This window comes from Triticum urartu, chromosome 1A, assembly GCF_056163025.1.
Source record: "Triticum urartu cultivar PI428250 chromosome 1A, HENAU_Tu73, whole genome shotgun sequence".
In the NCBI taxonomy this organism is placed as follows: Eukaryota; Viridiplantae; Streptophyta; class Magnoliopsida; order Poales; family Poaceae; genus Triticum; species Triticum urartu.
The window spans coordinates 70,531,513-70,554,727 of record NC_141873.1 but is presented as its reverse complement, the minus strand read 5'-3'; positions in this window follow the sequence as shown (position 1 = coordinate 70,554,727).

The window sequence follows — 23,215 nt, the reverse complement described above, 5'->3', positions numbered from 1 at the left end:
GTTTTCTGATGTCTCCTCCTCATTACCTCATTAGATGCGTTCAAGCTCAACGTGAGCTGAAAGGCCTCTGCCTGAAGTTGCTGCGCCCGTACGTCCAAAGCCGCCCGCTCCATGGCTAATCTAGTATCTTCAGTTGCTAATTTTTCCCTGGCCTGGGCGATTTCATCGTGAACATGTGCCACCTCTGCCTCATGCTCAGATTGGTTCACAGGGACGACTGTAGCAGTTAACAAGGCCGTAAGTTTATCAATGAGATCCATCAGCACCTGAGCCGGTGAGCGCACAGGGCCTCCTGCCCCGGCTGCTCCTAACCCGGATGTTATCGCCGCTGAGGCCGTAGAATTTTGGCCGGGTTGAGTACCAGCCATGAAGACTCCTGCCCAGTTTGGCGACTCTGAGAGGTCCGGAATAGTGCTGCCATCTTGAACTTGATACAGCGAATCTGTTGAGCCGGCGGACGAATCACCGTCAAAGAGGACGGCCGGCTCACCATCACCTTCAGATCCTTCAGGAAGTTCACCTCCGTGGATGCAACCCACAAAGGCATGCTTCACGATGGGTTGAGCTCAGGCGGGCTTCGCACGCTGAGCCGTCTCGACGAGGTCGGTGCAGCTGTCCGGCTCAGGGCCCGGCTCACCAATCCGGTCGATGAAGACGTGAATTCTGCCAAAGGGGACCCGGTACCCGTACTCAATTGAGCCGGCGTCGGGGCCCCAGCCTTCGTCGTCGATGTAGATCTTGCCGCGACGACTCTTGGTCATCCGGCCAACCGCGTATCCCTTGAGCCCTTCGAAGCTGCCCTTCAAGAACTCAAATCCACCGTGCGCTGGCCCCACGGTGGGCACCAAATGTCGTGGAATTGTCACGGCAGATGTCCTTTTGGAAGGACTTAGTCGTGGAGCCATCGCAACTAGGAAGCTTAAAGGGGTTAATCGGGACAAGGGAATGCGAGGTTTATACTAGTTCAGCCCCTTATGGTGAAGGAAGGCCTACGTCTAGTTGGGTTGGAATTGCTTGAGGTTTCGATGACCATGGAGCGAGATACACTATGCCCGGCTCTCGATCAGTTGTTTCTTGCCCTTAAGCCGCCGGCGGGTCGTCCCCTTATATACATGGGTTGATGCCCTGTGGCCTACAAAGTCCCGGCCGGCTCATAACAGCGTCCGGCTCGGTGACTAGTTACCTTTACCTTATGTTACAAGTCATGCCATTATGGCGGTTTGTCACTATGGGCCTTAAGCCCTATGAACCGACATCCTCATGCTGGGTCTTGGGCTTCTTTCATGATGAGTCTTCTTTACGTAACCCGGCCCCTCCTGTCCGGTTTACTCAAATAGTTATATACCCAACGGTAATGCTTCTTGTCACAGCCCCAGAATTGTTTACAAATAGTGGCACAAGCATCCATGCATCTTGTCTAAATTACTTCTTTAATTTGAAATGGGGGATAATAAACCCTAGCAGCAAATGAAATTCAACCAGGCTCAAACTTAAATCTTTTCAATGATCCCAAAATGCCCTTTAGAAGTGTTCATCATTTTTGAATTGGTCCAGCACCTCTGACAAAAATGATGCACATATTTCTAGGCCATCCTGGATTTTTGAATTAAATCATATGCTATTTGCAATTGGGCATTTAAATGCTATATAATATTTTAAATGCTCAATTAGTTTTGAACTTAAGTGAGGGCTGTTGGAAATATTCCAACCAGAGCCCACAATTATTTTCAGGATTTTTGGAAACGTTCTGGTATTTTTAATAAAGCCCTGAAGTTGCAGAAATAATAGAAAATAGAAAATACAGGAGAGAGAGAACCTACCTCACTTACCTGTCACGGCCCAGCTGGCCAACCCACCTGCGCGGCCCAGCCCACCTGGCCCCTCCCCTGTCGTCTTCCTCCTTGCCAGGAGGACGGGCGCGTGCCCGACGCGCGCACACCGCCGTGCGCCACCTCCTGCTTGACGCAGAGGGCCTGGACGCCTCTGGCGTTGGTAAAGGTAGCGGTGAGAGGCCATGTAGGAGTACATGGTGGGTTGTCTCATTGAAATCGTCCTCAGGAACTGAGTTCTGTGTTTGTGATCCATGAACAACTACTACCACTCATTGGGATCCTTAATTGACCCTCTCGACTTATTAACTGCCCTAGTCCTCTGTCCATGACTTGCAACTAGTTTCTGGTGTTTATAGGATATGTGTTGGCGGCCGTGCGTAGCGCTGACCCTAGGGGTGGGCTATGATGCGGTAAATACACCATGGCACGGTGTACCGGGCGCCCGTTTGGTGTCTCGGGAACCCTGCACACATCGTTTGGGGCTGTAAGCGAAACTCTGGCCGGATCTCCTCGCGGATGGACCCGAATAGGCGATAAACCTGGACTAGAGACTTGTGTGGTTAGTCAGGTCGTGGCTGACACCCTCGCCAGGCTTCCGCTTGAAGGTTGCCGAGATACATGACGTGTATATGGTGATAAGTGGTGAGAGCATGTGTGAAGAAGTACACCCCTGCAGGGTTATCATTATCTATTCGAATAGACGGATTCCTCGGATATGGAAACTTGGACCCCTTGCATAGTTCATAGACAAGTGAAAATGGATACTCTAAAATGTGCAAGATAAGCATGAGTGCTATGGATGGCGTTCTCGTAGGGAGACGGGAGCGGATCCATAGTGGTGTATTGATATGGTGAATATGTGGACTCGTGTGCGCCACCTCAAAAGAGTTGCTTGCAGTCGTAGTTTAGGTTAGCCACTGAGTCAAAGATGGCTTGCTGCAGTTAAACTCCACCACCCCCTTTATTGATACCGATGCATATGTAGATAGTTCTGATGTAAGTCTTGCTGGGTACATTTGTACTCACGTTTGCCTATGTTATGTTTTGCAGAGAGACGTCAGTCTCGCTAGTAGTTCCGTGTGGACTTCGATGTTTAGCTTGATACCTCAGCTACAATCTTGTGCCCTCGGCAGGATCTGGTAGATAGTCAGGCTTCTTAGCCTTTTTCATTTGTAAATGCCTGTACTCAAACATGTTAAGCTTCCGCATGTGCTTTGCTTTCTGTGATATGATTGTTGGGTCATGAGACCCATGTTTGTAATATCTCGCTCCTCGGAGCCTAATGAATAAATACTTGAGTCGTAGAGTTATGCTGTGATGCCATTTTGTATTTACACATATCGAGCATATTGTGTGTATGATTGAAATGCTTGGTATGTGTGGATCCGACAATCTAGTTGTTTATCCTTGGCAGCCTCTCTTATGGGGAAATGTAGTCTAGTGCTCCTTGAGCCATAGTAGTCCGCTACATCCCGGTTCACCGGAGTCCTGCTAGCCCAGCACTACTGCTCAGGACACTTGACTGGCTGGCATGTGTTTCACTTCGTTCCTATGTCTGTCCCTTCGGGGAAATGTCACGCGGTGACATCCGGAGTCCTGCCTCGCCTGCTATAGCCTGGGTTCCCCGGAGTCCTGTTAGCCCAGTGCTACAGCCCGGATTCACACGCTGTTGACCGACATGCCCGATGTGATTCATGTATGCATGTCCCCATAGGTCTGTGCCGCTTTGGGTTCACGACTAGCCATGTCGGCCCGGGTTCTCTGCATATGGATGCTAGCGACACTATCATATACGTGAGCCAAAAGGCGCAAGCGGTCCCGGGCCTTGGTAGATTGATGTGACTTGGAATCGGGATCCTGACAGCGTTGGTATCAGAGCCTGACTGCCTGTAGGATTACCAAGCCAACTGGTCGAAGTTGAGTCTATAAATGCTTTAGTTATATAAGGGAATTGATTGTGGAAGGGAACATAAGGCTCTTTTTACTCCTTTACCTTATGCCCTTCTGATCTGAGTCATCCTCTTCCTTTCTACTGGGATTAAGAACTAGGCCTTCCCATCTATCTATTAGGATGTGTTAGAGACTTATAGGATTGTTGGTTACAGGCCTCAATTCAGTTTCTACTACTTTTAGTATGTTGTCAGTTGAATCAGAACCTTGATATGATGTTGCTAATTGACTATGCAAATCCTTGTGAATGTCTCAAATATTTTTCTGAGCATTTACAGCTGTTATGCTGTCCGAGTCATCTCAGCTCTCTAAATAGTCTGATGCATTTGCAAATCCTTTCTTTCCGTTCCCGATGTCCTTTTTGGTCAGAATAAGCACACTAATCGGTGAGTTGAGGTACTTTGTTGCCTCAACATATATGTTGGAGCTATTATTATGACCCTAGGTGTTTTAGGGAGTCACCTAGTAATCTAGCCATGTTTTGTCTTCTCGGTGTGATGATTCTGGCCACCATTCTTGAAAGCATCCCGCGATGCCATTTAGTAGTAGGTATTCTACTCCTAGGTTTTCGAACCCGAGATTCACCCTACTTCATGTTGTTAGTGTTTGCTCGTTCCTTTAGGTTATTAGTAACCTTTGCGATAGCCCTCGAGGTCCGTGGTATATCGTTCTTCCAATACCACGAGCCAATATGGCAGAAGTTCTTTTGAACCAAAAGATCACAACAAGAGTGCTCTTGATGAGTTCTCCACTATATTGTGAATCTGCCAGTTCTACCATTTTGCATGGGTTATCCCGAAGAAATGTTGAGCTTTGCCCGACATACTAATCTATGCATCCACAACTCAGAAAGATATATGTCCCTTTGAGTTGTTCCTCTTTAATTGTATTTTGACCTCCGTCTATCATTTGATAGTCAAGAGTACGCGTGCATTCGTTCATGATGCCTATTATTCTTATGGTCTATCAAGCCATCCTATTGCAGAATGACTAGGAGAAAAAAACTCCAGAACCTCATCCATATCTAGGATTAGGTCAAAGCAATTTTATTCCGCAGATCAAAATGCCAATCCAGCTTTTGCTCTGTTCTACCTTGAAGTGTTACCATCTTCATGTCAAGAATGTCATGAGAATTGCAGCACCTCTTATTAATTCTTGACGAAGTGATACTTCTCGCCATCATTATCCATTCCGTGGGGATACCGTGCATGAGGCCGCAAAGTGATATGAGGTGTTACCGGCTAGATTGATTTGACTTGGAATTGGGGTCCTGATAGTGTTGGTATCAGAGCCTGACTGCCTGTAGGATTACCATGCCATCTAGTCGAAGTTGAGTCTAGAAATGCTTTAGTTATATAAGGGAATTGATTGTGGAAGGGAACGTAAGGCTCTTTTTACTCCTTTACCTTATGCCCTTCTGATCTGAGTCATCCTCTTCCTTTCTACGGGGATTAAGAACTAGGCCTTCCCATCTATCTATTAGGATGTGTTAGAGACTTATAGGATTGTTGGTTCCAGGCCTCAATTCAGTTTCTACTACTTTTAGTATGTTGTCAGTTGAATCAGAACCTTGATATGATGTTGCTAAGTGACTATGCAAATCCTTGTGAATGTCTCAAATATTTTTCTGAGCATTTACAGTCGTTATGCTGTCCGAGTCATCCCAGGTCTCTAAATAGTCGAATGCATTTGCAAATCCTTTCTTTCCATTCCTGATGTCCTTTTTGGTCAGAATAAGCACACTAATCGGTGAGTTGAGGTACATTGTTGCCTCGACATATATGTTGGAGCTATTATTATGACCCTAGGTGTTTTAGGGAGTCACCTAGTAATCTAGCCATGTTTTGTGTTCACGGTGTGATGATTCTGGCCACCATTCTCGAAAGCATCCCGTGATGCCATTTAGTAGTAGGTATTCTACTCCTGGGTTTTCAAACCTGAGATTCACCCTACTTCATGTTGTTAGTGTTTGCTCGTTCCTTTAGGTTATTAGTAACCTTTGCGATAGCCCTCGAGGTCCGTGGTATATCGTTCTTCCAATACCACGAGCCAATATGGTAGAAGTTCTTTTGAACCAAAAGATAACAACAAGAGTGCTCTTGATGAGTTCTCCACTATATTGTGAATCTGCCAGTTCTACCATTTTGCATGGGTTATCCGAAAGAAATGTTGAGCTTTGCCCGACATACTAATCTATGCATCCACAACTTAGAAAGATATATGTCCCTTTGAGTTGTTCCTCTTAAATTGTATTTTGACCTCCGTCTATCGTTTGATAGTCAAGAGTATGCGTGCATTTGTTCATGATGCCTATTATTCTTGTGGTCTATCAAGCCATCCTATTGCAGAATGACTAGGAGAAACAAACTCCAGAACCTCATCCATATCTAGGATTGGGTCAAAGCAATTGTATTCCGCAGATCAAAATGCCAATCCAGCTTTTGCTCTGTTCTACCTTGAAGTGTTACCATCTTCATGTCAAGAATGTCATGAGAATTGCAGCACCCCTTATGAATTCTTGATGAAGTGATACTTCTCGCCATCATTATCCATTCCTTGGTTCCGTGTTGTTGTAACCGGAATGCCGACAAGTGAACTGTGATGTGTGAAATCAATACTCCTAGCAACCTCGTTGCTTGGTAGTTAATGGACAATACTCCCACTCTTAGCGTGCTGGTTATTGAATCATCATTCTAAGATTGATCGTGCTACCTAGTCCATATTTCTGGTGCACTCTTCGATCAATGAGTTAGGATTACTCAATCCCTTGCTTATTTGATCATATCGTCTTGCTCTGAAAAGCAAGATTGTTCTCGAGCTTAGTAACATATCGGTGGTTCGTGATGTTCCAAATATCCTCTCGGAAGTATTACCAGGTTGTCACCTGACTGCTATGTTGAGTTCGTGATCATGTGGGTTTTCCTCCAAACCACCCATTCTCTAAGAATCTGTGTGGGATACCCCTGAGCTAGTTGGTTAAGCCAAACAACAACTTGGAGTTTTGGAAGATAAAAGCTTTGTCCGACTTAGTTCATTTTAAGGGTTATCCTTTTGAGTGTGTGTTGAAGAAATATGATGTCTTCATTGATTGGTCCTCAGGATCAATTGTTGGATCTATTGTCTTGTCCAGACTTTGATTTGAGTATCGGTTATCATCAAATCAAATCAGAACCAACGATATTCGTAATGTTGTCTTACTCGTGGTGGGTTCCTCGAGCATACGCCATTATATCTTTTGGTCTGACCAATACTATCACATTGTTCACATGATGGTGGATGTCCAGTGATATGGAAATTCCGATGAGTTGCTATTGAGCCCATCTGCAGCATCTCGTCTCCTACATGATTCATGTTGAACATCAAGCTAGTATTGGAAACTTTTGTAAGCATTATCTTCATGTCCCGTTCATGAAATACACGTTTGGTGTAAGAAGTGACTTTCTCCAAGTTCACGTGCATTAGGTGCAAGTTGCCGCCGTGAATTGAGAAAGATTGTTTTTGCTTTCTCCGGAATCATCCCAAGTCAGTCATGCAAGTGCGAAGTATTCCATGGTTTGATAGGTTCGCTACCTCCACTCCATGTGTAATCCCTAGCACACCAAGCCACTGATTGATTTGTTCAAGGAAAATAAGTTCTTAAGTGCTACTCCTTAAGGACCCAAAGGTACATGCACAGGACTTCGCTCTCCGCAGTGATGGTTCCTAATCGGAACTCGGTAGTGTTTTTTTATAAGACTACCATGTGTTCATGCTTGTTTAGGACAGTGTGTTCATAGGTGTGTAGCAGAACCAGCTCATGTTTTGGAGCTTGCTATCGTAGTTCATCTCCCGAGAGTCTCACAACGTAATCTCGTCGATTTGTGTTGCAAATCTTCTTTTCAGACTTGTGAGTCTGAAGTATCATGTTTCTAACCAGATCTGATTCTCAGGCAGATATGATGGTTCGAACATTCCCAACAGTTGCATTTTGTTCCCAGCTTGCACCGCCCTTGTGCCAATTTCCCATGGGCTGCCCTTCTCAGCAGTTGTTGTCCAAGATCATCTTCAAAAGTGGACTTACCATGGGTCCCATCCATTTCCGATGATAAGCAAAAATCATCCGTTGCATTGTCTTCAACAAGGTAGTTCACATCATCCATTCTAGTTCGGGTATGCCATCCCTTCGTACTCCTCCAAGTGATTGTTGTGATTTGCCTTAGGCTGCTATAAAGAGTTTCAATGATCTCTGAATCAAAAGTAATTCTTTTTGCCACTTAAGGGAATAGTTCTGTGAGTCACCTTTCTTAAGATGTCTCGTTGTGGTATCATGGCAACCCAACTCCTCGTTACGTTGACACCGTTCACCACCCTCCTAGGTGTGGGAATTCCGCTACTTACTTAAACATTGTCATATGCTCATTTCCATCGTTCTTGATGTGTATATCGTGTCTCATCTCGACAGATGTCGCTATGTCTCGTTCTACGAGTTGATCGTCGGTTGGTCGATCTTCGAGAAGATCGATTCTTCGAGAGTTTCTTTTCTTCCCGTCATCGTGTTGGATGGAGTTCTCAGAGCAAGACATCGAGACAAAGATGGTGATCATGTCAACGTTCCTATGAAGTGCAACATGGATCGTGAAGACCGTGTTAGTTTGTGCCCCTCTGTCTTCTTACCTCACGTCTTGAATCTCGGGACGAGATTCTTGTTTAGTGGGGGCGAGTTGTCACAGCCCTAGAATTGTTTGCAATTAGTGGCACAAGCATCCATGCATCTTGTCTAAATTACTTCTTTAATTTGAAATGGGGGATAATAAACCCTAGCAGCAAATGAAATTCAACCAGGCTCAAACTTAAATCTTTTCAATGATCCCAAAATGCCCTTTAGAAATGTTCATCATTTTTGAATTGGTCCAGCACCTCTGACAAAAATGATGCACATATTTCTAGGCCATCCTGGATTTTTGAATTAAATCATATGCTATTTGCAATTGGGCATTTAAATGCTATATAATATTTTAAATGCTCAATTAATTTTGAACTTAAGTGAGGGCTGTTGGAAATATTCCAACCAGAGCCCACAATTATTTCCAGGATTTTTGGAAACGTTCTGGTATTTTTAATAAAGCCCTGAAGTTACAGAAATAATAGAAAACAGAAAATAGAGGAGAGAGACAGAAACTACCTGACTTACCTGTCACGGCCGAGCTGGCCAGCCCACCTGCGCGGCCCAGCCTGCCTGGCCCCTCCCCTGTCGTCTTCCTCCTTGCCAGGAGGACGGGCGCGTGCCCGGCACGCGCAAACCGCCGTGCGCCACCTCCTGCTTGACGCCGAGGGCCTGGACGCCTCTGGCGTTGCCACGAAGACCCCCTGGACCCCTCGACCGCTCCTCTCTCTCCCTGCCTCGCCTCTCTCGCTCTCTCTCCCGAAGCAGAGCGAAGCCGTCGCCGCTGTTCATCGCCACCGTGACCACCGTGCTTCCCTCGCCTCACTAACCTGTCCACGAACCTCGCCACCCTCGCCTACGCCTCTCCGTCGACACACGTGACGCGGGAAGCCCTGGAGATCCGCCATCGCCGTCGTCTTCACCTCTGGCCGCCGGAGATCGCCTTCGCTGCCCCGTTGACCTCAGCGCGTCCCCGAGCCCGCTGAGCATCTCGTCGCACCCTCCGTGAGCTCCTACTCCTGCTCCCCCTCTCCGTTTTTCCCCTCGTGCACCATAGCGACTGCACCATGCTCACCCGCACGCGCCACCGCCCGCGCTCGTCGCCGGCGATGCTCCGGTGACCATTTGGTCCCGGGCATGCGCCCAACGCGCTCCCCGCATCGCGTAGAGCCCCTGTAGCATGTCGCTGTGCTCATTTGCGCATCGCAGCCCCATCCCCACCTGCACCCGAGCTTCGGCCGCCGCCGAGCTCGTCGCCGGCGCCACTCCGGCCACTCCCCGGCCGCGCCACCACCACGGTTGGATGCGGACGAGCGTCCGCGTCCCGTAGCTGTGCTCCGCGCGCCAAACGGCGCCTTGTAGGTGAATCCCGCGCCGCTCCGCCGTGTCTGCTACCGCCGGCAGCTAAACACCGGCAAGTTGACCGTTGACCGTTGACTGGGTGGGTCCAGTTTGACCCCCCTGGGTCACTGATGTGTGGGCCCCAGGCCACTAACTAAACTAGGATTAGTATTAGTTTAACGCTAACTAAATTTAGTTAGTTAACTAACTACTGACCAGTGGGCCCCACTGGTCAGGTTTGACCCTGGGCGACCCAATTGACCCGCTGACATCATAGTGACGTCATGCTGATGCAGTTAATTATTTTCTGGATTTATTCTTATTCAGGAAAATTCAAAAAATAATGCTAACTTCAAAAATTCATAGAAATTAATCTGTAACTCCAAATCAAACAAATTATATATGAAAAATGATCAGAAAACTTCAATCTATCCATCTGTACCATTTTCATGCATGTTAGAACAACTTATAGCTACTGTTTAGGACAAATCAAATGAATGGCATTTAAATAACCATATGTGGAGTTTGAATTTGAACCTTGGGTTCAAACCAACTACACTTAATTGTGTTGCTAGTTGCATTAGCCCAACACACTCATTTTACCATGTCATGATCATGCATCATATTGTGCATTGCATTGATTGTGTTTCTTCTTTGTTTGTCGGTGGTTGTTCCCTCTCGATAGACGTGTTCCGACGACGTGTTCGATGACACCGATGAAGAGCTATATTATCTTCAGAAGTGCCAGGAAAGCAAAAACCCCTTGTTCATTCCGATACAATCCCACTCTCTCGCTCCTGCTCTCTTTTACTGCATTAGGACAACAACGATTCAACTGTTACATGCTGCGGTAGTTGAACCCCTTTCCTCTGCATGACCTGTCATTGCCACAGTAAAATAGATGAAACCCACTAGCATGAGTAGGAGTTGTTTGAGCCCTGATGTGCCTACTCATTCATGCTTGTTTGTCATGTCTTCTACTGCTTAGAGTTGAGTCAGGTCTGATTCATCGGGGATGAATTGGAATGGCGATGAACATGTCGTACTATGTGTGAGCGAAGTGTGTGAACATGATTTGGTAAAGGTAGCGGTGAGAGGCCATGTAGGATTACATGGTGGGTTGTCTCATTGAAATTGTCCTCAGGAACTAAGTTCTGTGTTTGTGATCCATGAACAGCTACTACCACTCATTGGGATCCTTAATTGACCCTCTTGACTTATTAACTGCCCTAGTCCTCTGTCCATGACTTGCAACTAGTTTCTGGTGTTTATAGGATATGTGTTGGTGGCCGTGCATAGCGCTGACCCTAGGGGTGGGTTATGATGCAGTAGATACACCATGGCATGGTGTACCGGGCGCCCGTTTGGTGTCTCGGGAAACCTGCACACATCGTTTGGGGCTGTAAGCGAAACTCCGGCCGGATCTCCTCGCGGATGGAACCCGAATAGGCGATAAACCTGGACTAGAGACTTGTGTGGTTAGTCAGGTCGTGGCCGACACCCTCGCTCGGCTTTCGCTTGATGGTTGCCGAGATACATGACGTGTATATGGTGATAAGTGGTGAGAGCGTGTGTGAAGAATTACACCCTTGCAGGGTTATCATTATCTATTCGAATAGCCGGATTCCTCAGATATGGAAACTTGGACCCCTTGCATAGTTCATAGACAAGTGTAAGTGGATACTCTAAAATGCGCAAGATAAGCGTGAGTGCTATGGATGGCGTTCTCGTAGGGAGACGGGAGTGGATCCATAGTGGTGTATTGATATGGTGAATATGTGGACTCGTGTGCGCCACCTCAAAAGAGTTGCTTGCAGTCGTAGTTCAGGTCAGCCACTGAGTCAAAGCTGGCTTGTTGCAGTTAAACTCCACCACCCCCTTTATTGATACTGATGCATATGTAGATAGTTCTGATGTAAGTTTTTCTGGGTACATTTGTACTCACGTTTGCCTATGTTATGTTTTGCAGAGAGACATCCGTCTCGCTAGTAGTTCCGTGTGGACTTCGACGTTTAGCTTGATACCTCAGCTACGATATTGTGCCCTCGGCAGATCTGGTAGATAGTCAGGCTTCTTAGCCTTTTTCGTTTGTAGGTGTCTGTACTCAGACATGTTAAGCTTCTGCATGTGCTTTGATTTGTATGCTATGATTGTTGGGTCATGAGACCCATGTTTGTAATATCTCGCTCCTCGGAGCCTAATGAATAAATACTTGAGTCGTAGAGTTATGCCGTGATGCCATGTTGTATTTACACATATCGAGCATATTGTGTGTATGATTGAAATGCTTGGTATGTGTGGGATCCGACAATCTAGTTGTTTATCCTTGGCAGCCTCTCTTATGGGGAAATGTAGTCTAGTGCTCCTTGAGCCATAGTAGTCCGCTATAGCCCGGTTCACCGGAGTCCTACTAGCCCAACACTACTTCTCAGGACACTTGACTGGCCGACATGTGTTTCACTTCGTTCCTATGTCTATCCCTTTGGGGAAATGTCATGCGGTGACATCCGGAGTCCTGCCTAGCCTGCTACAGCTCGGGTTCCCCGGAGTCCTTTTAGCCCAGTGCTACAGCCCGGATTCACACGCTGTTGACCGACATGCTTGATGTGATTCATGTATGCCTGTCCCCATAGGTCTGTGCCGCTTTGGGTTCACGACTAGCCATGTCGGCCCGGGTTCTTTGTCATATGGATGCTAGCGACACTATCATATACGTGAGCCAAAAGGCGAAAACGGTCCCGGGCCTTGGTAAGGCGACACCCGTGGGGATACCGTGCGTGAGGCCGCAAAGTGATATGAGGTGTTACAGGCTAGATCGATGTGACATGGAATCGGGGTCCTGACACTTTTGCATCGAAACGTTGGGTTAACCCTGTAGCACAACCATCCTTGAGTGGAGAACCGATCCGTATACCTAAATCATGGTAGCTTTTACGCAATCCTTTTATGTTTTGAGCGGTGTGCTAGTGCGTTTTTCCTTGTATGCACACATTGCCACATGTATGAATTGGCAAGTCCTTCTGGTTTGAACATAAGTCATAGCATGGATCCAATCTGCAGTGAGCTCCGTCGTCTTAGGAACATGCTTCAAAAAATTGATCTGGCTTCAAATCGCCGGATCTCAAGTGCATCTGGCGACGCGCGATGCCACCTTAACTTCTCTCCAATTCTTCTTCATCTGATTAACCGCGAGCTTTCTCGATCCCAAAGAGTGCGCCCTCCAAGAACTCAACACCACCGTGCGTCCGCCCCACGGTGGGCACCAACTGTCGTGGAATTGTCACGGCAGATGTCCTAGTGCGAGGACTTATTCGTGAGGCCAACGCATCTATGTGGTAGCTTGAGAGGGGTTGAGTGGAATCGAGAGATGCAACACAAGACAAGGGTTTAGACAGCTTCAGGCCCCGGGAAACATCATCCGGTAACAACCCTACGTGCTATTTGAGGCTATATCTCATTATGATCATGAGGAAGTCACCGTAAACCGGCTCTCCCAGTGAAACCTAACCTTTAAGATTGTTTCTCCTTACTTGTCCGTCTTTGGGGAGCCCTGCCCCTCCTTATATATGTTGAAGGGGCGGGTTACATGTAGAGTCCAACTCGGACTTAAGACTTAACTATTATGACTTCTCTTCTTGGGCTTCTTAATATCTTGGGCTGCATAACGTCTCGGGCTTCATAACGTCTCAGGCTTTATAACTCCTGGCAACCCAGTTACCACTGCCTGCTGGGAGTTAACTGGTGCCAGTTTAAGATGGTCTGCCGGTTAAGAATGTCTGCTGAGTTATCATCTGACTTAACTCCTGTCTTAACTGTCAGGCGATTTAACAACCGACCGGTTTACCGTCTGGGTTAACTGCCTGTTTTACCTGTCTGTCTTAACTGTCAGCCGGTTTAACAACCCGCCGGTTTATCGTCTGACTTAACACTATCCGGTTTACCACCTGTCTTAACACCTGCTAGTTTACCACCTGCCTTAACACCTGCCGGTTTACCAAGTCCCAGCCGGGTTATAACTCCACCCAGATCATACCGCGGGGTATATCCCTGACAAGACCCGCTATAGATAATTACCAGTAGCGCTGTCTGCAATGCATGCTACAGCTAACCATGTATAGTAGTAGCACGTGTCAACACACACTACTGCTACAAGTTAGCTATGTCGCCGTATCAGTAGCGCGGGCACCCACGCTACTGATACACCCAAAACCCGTGCTACTACTAGGCTTTTCCCTAGTAGTGGATGATAATCATTATTAGAGCATTGTCCCAGTGAGGAAAGGATGATGGAGACTATGATTCCCCCACATGTCGGGATGAGACTCTAGACGAAAAAAAAGAGGCCAAAAGAAAAGAACAGAAAAGAAAGAAGACCCAAATAAAAAAATAAGAGAAAAATAGAGAAGGGACAATGTTACTATCCTTTTTCCACACTTGTGCTTAAAAGTAGCACCATGATCTTCATGATAGAGAGTCTCCTATGTTGTCACTTCCATAAACTAGTGGGAGTTTTACATTATAGAACTTGGCTTGTATATTCCAATGATGGGCTTCCTCAAATTGCCCTAGGTCTTCGTGAGCAAGCAAGTTGGATGCACACCCACTTAGTTTCTTTTGTTGAGCTTTCATACACTTATAGCTCTAGTGCATCCGTTGCATGGCAATCCATACTCACTCACATTGATATATATTTATGGGCATCTCCATAGCCCGTTGATACGCCTAGTTGATGTGAGACTATCTTCTCCTTTTTGTCTTCTCCACCACCACCATTCTATTCCACCTATAGTGCTATGTCCATGGCTCACGCTCATATATTGTGTGAAAGTTGAAAAAGTTCGAGAACATCAAAAGTATGAAACAATTGTTTGGCTTGTCATCAGGGTTGTGCATGATTTAATATTTTGTGTGATGAAGATAGATCATAGCCAGGCTATATGATTTTGTAGGGATAACTTTCTTTGGCCATGTTATTTTGAGAAGACATGATTGGTTAGTTAGTATGCTTGAAGTATTATTGTTTTTATGTTAATATTAAACTTTTAATCTTGAATCTTTCAGATCTGAACATTCGTGCCACAATAAAGAAAATTACATTGAAAAATATGTTAGGAAGCATTCACATCAAAAATTCTTTTTTATCATTTACCTACTCAAGAAAGAGCAAGCATTAAGCTTGGGGATGCTTGATACGGCTCCAACGTATCTATAATTTTTTATTGTTCCATGCTATTATATATTCTATTTTGGATGTTTAATGGGCTTATTTATACACTTTTATATTATTTTTGGGACTAACCTATTAACCGGAGGCCCAACCCAAATTGCTGTTTTTTTTGCCTATTTCAGTGTTTCACAGAAAAAGAATATCAAATGGAGTCCAAACGGAATGAAACCTTCGGGAGCATGATTTTTGGAACAAACATGATCCAGAGGACTTGGAGTGGACGTCAGGCAATCAACGAGGAGGCCACAAGGCAGGGGGCGCGCCTACCCCCTGGGTGTGCCCTCCACCCTCGTGGGACCCTCGTGGCTCCAACGACCTACTTCTTCCTCCTATATATACCTATGTACCCTGAAAACATCAGAGGGCACCATGAAAACATAATTCCACTGCCGGAACCTTCTGTACCCGTGAGATCCCACCTTGGGGACTTTTCTGGCGCTCCGCCGGAGGGAGCATTGATCACGGAGGGCTTCTACATCAACACCATAGCCTCTCTGATGATGTGTGAGTAGTTTACCCCAGACCATCGGGTCCATAGTTATTAGCTAGATGGCTTATTCTCTCTCTTTGGATCTCAATACAAAGTTCTCCTCGATTTTCTTGGAGATCTATTCGATGTAATCTTCTTTTGCGGTGTGTTTGTCGAGATCCGATGAATTGTGGGTTTATGATCAAGATTATCTATGAACAATATTTGAATCTTCTCTGAATTCTTTTATGTATGATTGGTTATCTTTGCAAGTCTCTTTGAATTATCAGTTTGTTTTGGCCTACTAGATTGATCTTTCTTGAAATGGGAGAAGTGCTTAGCTTTGGGTTCAATCTTCTGGTGCTCGATCCCAGTGACAGTAGGGGAAACGACATGTATTGTATTGTTGCCATTGAGGATAAAAAGATGGGGTTTATATCATATTGCATGAGTTTATCCCTCTACATCATGTCATCTTGCTTAAAGCATTACTCCGTTCTGATGAACTTAATACTCTAGATGCATGCTGGATAGCGGACGATGTGTGGAGTAATAGTAGTAGATGCAGGCAGGAGTCGGTCTACTTTTCACGGATGTGATGCCTATATACATGATCATACCTAGATATTCTCATAACTATGCTCAATTCTATCAATTGCTCGACTGTAATTTGTTCACCCGCGTAATACTTATGCTATCTTAAGAGAAGCCACCAGTGAAACCTATGGCCCCCGGGTCTATTTTCCATGGTACAAGTTTCCCATCTATTTTATTTTGCAATCTTTACTTTCAATTTATATCATAAAAATACCAAAAATATTTATCTTATTATTATTATCTCTATCACATCTCTCTCTTGCAAGTGGTCGTGAAGGGATTGACAACCCCTTTATCGCGTTGGTCGCGAGGTTCTTATTTGTTTGTGTAGGTACGAGGTGACTCGTGCGTGATCTCCTACTGGATTGATACCTTGGTTCTCAAAAACTGAGGGAAATACTTACACTGCTTTGCTGCATCACCCTTTCGTCTTCAAGGGAAAACCAAGGCATGCTCAAGAGGTAGCACATACCTAGTTCAATCTCGTTATCGGCAAGTCTCTTTACTCGTTCCGTAATGCATCATCCTATAACTAACTCATTAGTCACATTGCTTGCAAGGCTTATAGTGATGTGCATTACCGAGAGGGCCTAAAGGTACCTCTCCGATACTCGGAGGGACAAATCCTATTCTCGATCTATGCCAACTCAACAAACACCATCGAAGACACCTGTAGAGCATCTTTATAATAACCCAGTCACGTTGTGATGATTGATAGCACACAAGGTGTTCCTACGGTATTCGGGAGTTGCATAATCTCATAGTCAGAGGAACATGTATACAATACAAAAAAAAGACACATCCATGACATTTTGGGGCAAATGAATTTTTTTTCTATCATACATATGACACTTCTATGACGATAATTGCGACAAAACCCTGTATCATCATTGATGTGGTGGGCTCCTACTTCCATGACAAAAAATCATGACAGATAATGGGCTTTTCGTCTTGGGCGGGCCGGAGACGCAACTGCATGACATTCTTTGGGCCGTCCATGACGGAAAAAACCGTGGTAGAAGCGAGGGGGGGGGGAATTTCGGGGAGTTCCCGGTTACGGTGGGAGGTCGGCAGCCAAGTGATGCGCGTTTCTCTCGTACACGTACGCGCATGTGTGCGAGGCGTTGGGCTCTAACTGAACCCAAGCGATTGCATTGCAGGCTACGCGTTATTGAACCTGAGCAATCGATCGATGGCTGTTAACTGAACCCGATCGAGCGATTCTTTCGCTACTGCTGCTAACTGAAGCCGATCGATTGGATCAACAGTGAGCATTGCGGGGGGGGAGGTTGGATGAACGGTGAGCGGTGGCGTTGCCTGTGGATGAAAAGGACCCCATGGTGTGGTGGAGGGTTGGATGAACAGTAGACGGTGGAGGGGTGGTTGAACCGGACCCCGTGGTGTGGAGGGCTGGATGAACATTAGACGGTGGCGGGGTGGTTGAACAGTAGCCGGTGGAGTAGCGCATGGTGGAGGCTGGATGAACAGGAGCCCATGGAGGCTGGAGGAGGTCCACGGTAGCCCGTGGAGGCTAGAGGAGGTCGACGGTGGAGATGAACAGTATCCCGTGGAGTCCCGTTTTGCAGTACGCCACACCCCTCCCGATGAACAGGACCCCCGTTTCGACCGTAGGAGGTCCGTTTCGTCCGTTTTGTGGTACGCCACACCCCTCCCAATCAACAGGACCCCCGTTTCGACCGTAGGAGATCCGTTTCCTCTGTTTTGCGGTACGCCACACCCCTACCGATCAACAAGACCCCCGTTTCGACCGTAGGAGGTCCGTTTCCTCCGTTCTGCGGTACGCCAGGCCTCGTTTCCATCGCCTGTTCCGTCCAAGCCATCCCAATGAACACGACAACGCATTCCGTTGTGACCCAGCCGGTTGGCTCCCACGCATTCCGTTGCCTCCCGATGAACACGACGCATTCCGTTGCCTCCCCATGAACACGACGCATTCCGTTGCCTCCCCATGAACACGACGCATTCCATTTCCTCCCCATGAACACGACGACGACGCTGTTTCTCCGTTCCGACCCAGCCATGTACACGAGCCCTAGGCGTACGTATGCGCGAGTAGGCGTTCGAGACCCCCCCCCCCGTATGTACACATACGTGGCTGTATTTTATTTCTTGCACCTTGGCCGCTGTACGTACGTGTACATGCTACGTGTGCGCCTCTACTATGACACGTGCGCGCCTCTACTACGACACGTGCGCGCCTCTACATCGACTAGTATGTACGTACATGTTCGCGACCAGAATTGCAACGCTACGTACGGTTCGACTAGGTGGGTCCCGACTGTCAGGCACTTCCTTGCGTGCAAAGATGTAGCTGGTGGGTCCCAGCAGTCAGGGGGGCGAATCGTTTTTTTGCCTGGATGCACTTCCTTTCGTGCGAAGGTGTAGCTGGTGGGTCCCAACAGTGAGGGGGAAACGTTTTTTTCGTGAAATACGGTGGCCCGTCCGGTGGGTCCCCGCTGTCAGGTGGAGGAATAGTTATTTTGCATGTAATAAGGAGGCACTTCCTTGCTGCGGCCGTGGACCCAGCTGTCAGCCTCTCCACGTACAGTCCATGTCTGATGGAAGCCGTTCCTTGACCACGTTGACCACGCCATGCCGAGAGCACCAGGGCGGTGGACGACGGCGAGGCCTAGGAAGGGGCGACGCGGAGCCGGGGAAGACACGGCAGTGGATGCCCACGCGTAGAGGAGTACGACGGTTCACTGGTTCGCTGTGGTGTGATGCTGCCGTCGCCGCAGAATAACAGGGGGTGTTGGTGAGTAGATGGATGGCCTGGCCAGCGGTGGGAGTAGTAGGGGGCGGTGACGCCTCCGCCGCATTGCAGCCGTCCACGGGAGGCAGGAGCACGAGGCACGACCAGCGCTGGTTTGGGCGGCTGGAGCAAGAAGACCAGAGGTTGAAGAAGCACTATGGCCGTTGGATGGACATCGTACGGTCATTGCAGCTAGAATCGTGCATATTGACTAAGTTGACAAAGCCCTCTGTCCCCGTCAACTTAGTAGGCCCACAAGTCAGCCTGCCACTATATTAGGTCCCAGCTAACAGGGGGTGTATTCATTTTTTTGTGCGTAATAAGGAGGCACTTCCTTGTGTGCGAAGATATAGCTGGTGGGTCCGAGCTGTCAGCGGCGGTAGCATTTTTTCGCGAAATCAGAGGCCCTTTTGGTGGGTCCCTGATGTCAGGTGGAGGAATCATTATTTTGCGCGTAATAAGGAGGCATTTCCTTGCGTGCAGCCGTGGACCCAGCTGTCGGCCTCTCCACGTACAGTCCACTTCAGATGCATGTCGGTCGTTGACCACATTGACCAGGCCGCGTCGAGAGCACCAGGGCGGTGGATGACAGTGAGGCCTAGGAAGGGAACGACACGGAGGCAGGGAAGACTCGGCAGTTGTTTCCCACGCGGAGGGGAGTACGACTGTATGAGGGTTTACTGGTTCGTCTGCCGTCGCCGGAGAATAACAGCAGGTGTCGGTGAGTAGAGGGATGGCTAAGCCAGCGATGGGAGTACGATGGGGCGGTGAGGCCTGCGCGGCAACTGAGCCGGCCGTGGGGAGGAGGGAGCAGGCAGTCCCGCCGGCACTTGTTTGAGCGGCTGGAGCAAGAAGAGCAGAGATTGAAGAAGCACGACGGCCGTTGGATGGCCATCCAATAGTCACTGCTTGTGCGTCAACCTTTTTTTAGGAAAGCCTCAAATCTGTGGAAAACAGCATACAGCCCATCTGCCATTATTTCTAATAATTTACAGCCCATTTGCTAATTATTAAGGTTTTTTTGGAGCCCATATTCTTTTTGTTAGCATTACAGCCCATATTGTGGCCACGGTTAAAAAATTATACGAAATTTTGCATCTTTCGGTGCAGTCCGAACTGTTTTTAATCCCGAAATTTCGACTCACATTCAAACTGATTTTAAAAATAAATGTATATCAATATAAAATCCAACAAATTTTCCACGCATAAAAATTAATGTAATTTAAAATCTAGAAATTAAAAAAAATATTTGAAACTAATTGCCGGTTTGATGTGTATTAAAAATGTACAACCCATTTCTCATTACTGATGGGCCATTTTCTTGGCCAGGAAAATGAAAGCTCTCCTCGTCTTGAAAGATTTGTAGCCCAACAGGCCTGACAAAGCGACTTACCTGGCAAATCACAAAAAAACTGGGTTGTGGCCGTGGACCCAGCTGTCAGGCTCTCCACGTACAGTACTCTTCCGATGGAATGTCATTGACCACGTTGACCACGCCACGCCGAGAGCAACAAGGCGGTGGACGATGGCGAGGCCTAGGAAGGGAACGACGCGGAGCCGGGGAAGACACGGTAGTGGATGCCCACGCGGAGAGGAGTACGAGGGTTCACTGGTTCGGTTGCGGTGTGAGGCTGCCGTCACCGCAGGGCCTGGCTAGCGGTGGGTGTAGTAGGGGGCGATGAGGCCTCAACGGCAGGACAACCGGCCACTGGAGGCAGGAGCAGGCGGTCTCCCCGGCGCTGGTTTGGGCGGCTGGTGCAAGAAGAGCAGCGATTGAAGAAGAAGCATGACCGTTCGATTCAAATCCAACGGTTACTGCTGCTAGAATCATTTGTTGACTAAGTTGACAAGCCCTGCGTACGCGTCAACTTAGTAGGCTCACAGGTCAGCGTCCCAACCGGTGTGCTCCATATGTCAGTGTGAGGAATCATTTTTTTCACGTAATAAGGAGGCAGTTGATTGCGTGCGGCCAGGCCAGCGGAGGGAGTAGGGTGGGCCGGGGAAGCCTGCGCGGCATCACAGCGGGCCACAAGAGGAGGGAGCAGGCAGTCCCGCCGGCGCTAGTTTAGGTGGCTGGAGCAGGAAGATCAGAGATTGAAGAAGCACATCGGCCGTTGGATGGACATCCAACAGTCACTACTGCTAAAATCGTGTGTTCACTTACAAAGCCTTGCATAAACAAGTCAGCCTCGAAATCTGTGGCGTGTACAGCCCATTTGCTATTATTGTTATAATTTTTACTCATTTTCTAATTCATATGGAATTTATCGCAGCCCATTTTCCATTTTTAGAATTCCTGGCCATTTTCTGGTCAGTACCATGGTCAAAAAACTAACTAAATATGTGGGAAATTTTGAAAATTCGCAAATTTTTGCTGGGGAACAAAATATTCTTAATCCAAAAATTAATAGCCATACTAAAACAAATTTAAAAATAAATTAGTACTATGTCATGTTAAATCCAATGAAATACGTATAAGATATCAGTGAAGAACAAAAACAAAAAAAGAAACTTATATCCCATTTGCTATAATTTTTTTGGAATTTTCAACCCCTTTTGATATTACTTTTAACAGACATTGACCATACTCTTAAGCCAGGCCGGAATGCATCCCTCCTCGTCTTGAAAGATTTGCAGCCCAGTAATTCAGAGAAAACAAATAGGCCTAGCTTGGGTATTCTTCAAAAAGAAATACTGGGCTACCTATTTCCCCAAAGAACTGGTGCATGAGCATTTAGCTTTATTTATTTATTTATTCTTTTATTTACTTATTTATGTTTAGGGGACCATGAGCATGTACCTGGGCCGGATTCATGTGAGAGCCTCCCTTCTAGTTAATTATGGGCTTCTCTATTGGGCCTTCATCAGTGGGCTGCATGTTATCAACAAGTGGAAAATGTGTTCCGTACGAAAAATAGTATGCGCTACGTACAGTACGTGGCACTAAAGGATCGAACCGTGCAACGACTTCCAAAAGATTGTGTTTGTCATTCTAACAACACATTTATTCAACCAACAAATGAAATATACTACTGATTGTACATTGAAAACAACAACAACAGCAACCAGGGCTGGGGGTGCAACAGAGGCAGTAAGTAGGCCAGAAGAGTGAAGACGCAGCTCTCTCTTCCAAACCAAACATCAGCCATCATTACAAAAGGGCTACCAAAAAAGAACAAGTGTATGCATCAAACTAAATAAAGATCCTACTACACCAAGTGTATGCATCTAACTAACTGGCTTAGTTAGACGTTACTATTTATTAAGCTGTGGAGATTGGCTGACGGCTTGAACCAGATGGGTGCCTGACGGGGGAAACTCCAGCCAGCAGGTCGAAGTCTGATACTTGCGACCCTCTCTCCTACTTTGGGCTGCAGATCGTGGCGGCACATATCAGGGTATGGTGCATGTAGAGACGCATGGTACACTATGTACACACAGTTTTGTCTGATGAACGAAACCGCGCTGCCATCATGATCCTTGCCGTCGGTTATCTCCTGGTTAATCGGATAATTCAGCCCGACAAACAAAGAGCGTGTACCAAGGCTACTTACCAACCTGTCAAATAGGCGAGACCATAGTTGAAGAATGCAATTAGCCTGAAGTCTTTATAATTCGCAGATCTTTTGGGCACTTGGCAGATTACAACCTTGAGAAAATCAAACTTGGTATCATGTTGGCTACTGTAAGATTCCGAGTATTCAGGGCCGCGGTGCCAAAGCAGTGAAGTGTTAATCGAAGGAAGGGGGATCAATCGCCGAGTGTACACCTCCACGAGCATCCAGCTGCCGCGACCTTCGACGAGCACCATCCAAGACATGTTCATGCCGACCCAGTACATACCGTTAATGTAGTTGAGGCTGACCGGGATCGGATCACAGTCAAGGGGGTTGATGCTCGCCACCCTATGATCGTTATGCTGTGTGACACGCCATTTCTGAAGATCAGGCGGCATCAGATAGCGATGAACGTGAACGTGAGGGGGAGGAGATAGCGATGTCGTGGGAGGCGCAGTATTTATAGCGAGCAATGGCACACCTACATAAGATATGGACTGAGCTGCACTGACTTAACTGCAGGTCCAGTTGCATCACTGACATGTGGGCCAGACCCCTGTTGGGCCCATATGTCAGTGACCCAATGCACCTGGAGTTAAGTAACAGCTATGTGGGCATATTTGTTGGAGTAAATTACGGGGGAGCGAAGGGGTGGAAATATTGCTGGTCACAACGGATTGGACGAGCGTGGGGGGAGGAGAGTCATGCATGCAGATTTTTTCACATGGCGTGGAGTGGTGGGACCGCCGGAGGGAGAAGGAGAGTTTGGCAGGCATATTGTTTCCACACATGGAGAGGAAAAGATTTGGAGACGAACGGGCTTCCTG